The sequence below is a fragment of the Etheostoma cragini genome, chromosome 3, assembly GCF_013103735.1.
Source record: "Etheostoma cragini isolate CJK2018 chromosome 3, CSU_Ecrag_1.0, whole genome shotgun sequence".
In the NCBI taxonomy this organism is placed as follows: Eukaryota; Metazoa; Chordata; class Actinopteri; order Perciformes; family Percidae; genus Etheostoma; species Etheostoma cragini.
In genome coordinates this window covers 8910476-8913559 of record NC_048409.1, presented here as the reverse complement: position 1 = coordinate 8913559, position 3084 = coordinate 8910476, and the positions used below count along the sequence as shown (strand labels likewise).

The 3084-nt window shown below is 36.1% G+C and overlaps 1 long non-coding RNA gene across 1 annotated transcript in view; it reads right to left on the bottom strand.

The window, feature by feature from the left end:
* Window positions 1-288: 288 nt before the first annotated feature.
* LOC117941969 overlaps window positions 289-3084 on the bottom strand; it is a 23693-nt gene continuing 20897 nt past the window's right edge. The window contains exon 3 of the long non-coding RNA XR_004656021.1: window positions 289-300. This is a non-coding gene — a long non-coding RNA (uncharacterized LOC117941969). The remainder of the gene's footprint in view (window positions 301-3084) is intronic.

Genomic DNA, 3084 nt, shown 5'->3' with positions numbered 1-3084 from the left:
AGCGGGAAAACCGGGACAAAAACACAGGGAAGGCCAAACAGGAAAGATACCCCAACAAAAACCCCAAACCATAACAGTTTTCTTCTCTTCCTTAGGTGTGCTTCCTCCTATAAGGGTTTCCTTAATCTCACCTGCACAATTCTTTTAAAAATATTATTGTATTGTCTTGGTTTACTGTTGGCTGTATTGTGCGAAATAAACAAATTCAAATACCTAGTGACTCCACAATATGAAATGCATTAACTTAAAAGGTAATAGCAAGAATGAATGCTAAACCTTCTGTGTCCAGCTCTTCATACCCTTTGCATGATCGTAAGTACAGTACGTTTATTTCAGTTAGTAACCTACAATACTAAAAATGAATATGGAACATAGGATATGAATTGAAATTAGTATTAACGTATGTCATAACTTTATAGATTACATACATATAGGATGGGGATGGGAATATATTTCATTACTTAAGCATGTATTTTTTAAACTATATTTATATTGTTTACTTCAGTATGGCTCCTAAAGAGTCATATAGTAGCCCAATAGGACTTGGGGAGTTATAAAAGTCCCTCAGCAGAATATAATGCGGATGTGTGTATTTAGTGCTGGGCGGTGTACCAGTTCTATGGCGGAGATTATGCCAGTGAATTGAGAACAGAAACTCCGTTAACTGCGTATTGTAAAAACAGGCCCCTCTACTCCACATTCAAGAACAGAGAAGAAAGATAGAGGACGAAGAAAGACAGGCGATACAGTGGAACAATGTGTGCTTAAGAGTGGAACAATCTGCTGCTCCCAAGTTTTCAGTTACTTAATTCACTGTAGTTGCCGGTCATTACTTATTGTGCTAATTAGGAGTTCTAAGTAGGGACACCAATTCTGTCAAGGCATCCACGTGATACAAGCCTTCTGCAACCGTGCACCACCCCCACCCCTCCTCCACAAAGTTACTATTAGCCAAGGAGTGCACGGAAGATTAAAAAACATGATGGACTCTTAAGAAGAGGTCATTCTCTTCACTCGAGTTTCTGAACGCGATATCGCAGAAAGACACCTATTTCTAAACACAGCTGAGAAATACAGAGAGACTTCTGTGGAGCTAGTCTTAATTAGCTTTGCATCAACTTATTTGTAAATGGCTTATAAAATTATAAAAACATTAAGCACTAAAACGTTAAGACCTGTCACCTCAAGCATGCAGCATAGCAACATTATGAACGCAAAAGCAATTTTGCGATTAGGCCCAATGGTGGACTCATATGTTAAGGGTGTAGTGATGCAATGAGATGTACAGGAATGTGCCCCATGCTGCAGACTAGATACTACTGGGGGGGAAGGGGTGATAATAATGACTGTTTATTAAAATAAAAATAATAGTAAAAAGTGATTCATACAGAACCACATGAAATGCAGCTCAAAGTGCTTTATAAAACAAATCAAGAACACAGATATTAAAAAACGGAAATGCAAAAGCCGAAAACAATACAATAATAAAAATAGGATAACACTAGTAATAAACGTGAATTCGTTTAATCTATTAATAATAAAGCCATGAAACAAGTGTGAGAAATGCAAAAGTAACCAGTTCATATAACAACAATGACATCAAACAGTGGAAAAAGATAAAGGAAATAAAAAAAAGGTGTGACAGCAATCCAAAGACTGAGGCTGAGGGAAGAACATAGATGTTTTATTTGGTGGTTGATAAATAGTTATCAACAGCACTAAAGTTTGACTTGCCAAGATATTAAGCTGGCATTCAAAAGATGAAAAACTACTAAAACCAATCTCTGAAGAATAGCTGCCAGTCGTCAGCCTCTCTTCCCCTCACGCATTGAGTAAAAAACTACAATTTGGAGGTAAGGATTCAATTAATAAAGAGAGAATCCAGCAGTGCCGAGCCATGGGTCTGTGAGAAAAATTGCTTATGTTCACTAATAACATCATTTACAACAAACGTATCATTTACAAGTGTCTGAATGTTAAACTTTGTGTTCAGGGCTAATACAAAATGTGTATTCCATAGTGTATTCAAATGTGTTCTTAAAGACATGAAATTACATTAGGACTTGGGACGCATTTCTTAAAGTTTACTTTTCAAAAAGCAAACAAAGAAATTAAAACAAAACCTTTTATTGCCAAGGTAAATTTATTGAACAATGCCAGTATATACATTTAAAAATGTGTAACTGTGGTTTTTGAGAAAATGGCCTGTAATGCTATTTTTGAGGGTTACAAATGTGGTTATTTTCTTCTATCTTGTATTTTGTTTGTATTTATTTTATTTTCCTTTGAGGCGGGTAGATTTAATCGATATTAATAGGGATTTAGAAGCTTTTGCTTCAGCCTAATCCTCTCAGTGACTGTGTACTGCTTGAATAAACACTGTGATATGTTTATGACTATTGTTTTTTATGATGACTGCTACTGTACCAAAACCAATACAATAAGTTACTTTAAAACTGAACTCATGGACAATGTAACTTGTAGGATGAAAACTATTAGGATGTTAATCTTACATGTTATTGTGTCACTAAATTGTACTAGAAGTCTTAGTAGAAATCTGATATTTTATGCTGCTGCATTAGTTTAAGTTTAATGTTTCATTTGGACAGTAACAGCGCTGCCTCTGTGGACTTTGGGGTCCATATATATAGCTCTCACCACATTTTTATCAAACAATCCGATTATGAACAAATGAAAAGGTGTATGTTTTATTTTAAATATACATTACAGTGACTGCATGTCACAGTCAATGATATAAAACAACTCCTTCAGTGAACCACTGAGTTGAGATACTTCTCCACAGACCACTGTTTCCAACAATTACCAAGTTCAAAGTCCCAAGGACACAAGACGGAACTTAGCATACTCTGTATGGAGTAGTGCTGCTCCCTGTAGGTAGAATATACCAACCTTCAATTAGTGATCCCTCAGTTGACTTTGATATTTCAAGTTGAGCAGTCGTTTTGTTGTGTTTTTTTTAAAGATATTTTGTAGGCATCTCATGCTTTTATTTAGACAGAAACAGAGAGGAAAAAGGAGAGAGAGGGGAAGGGCCCAGGGCCGGACTTGAACCCTGCGCCTCTC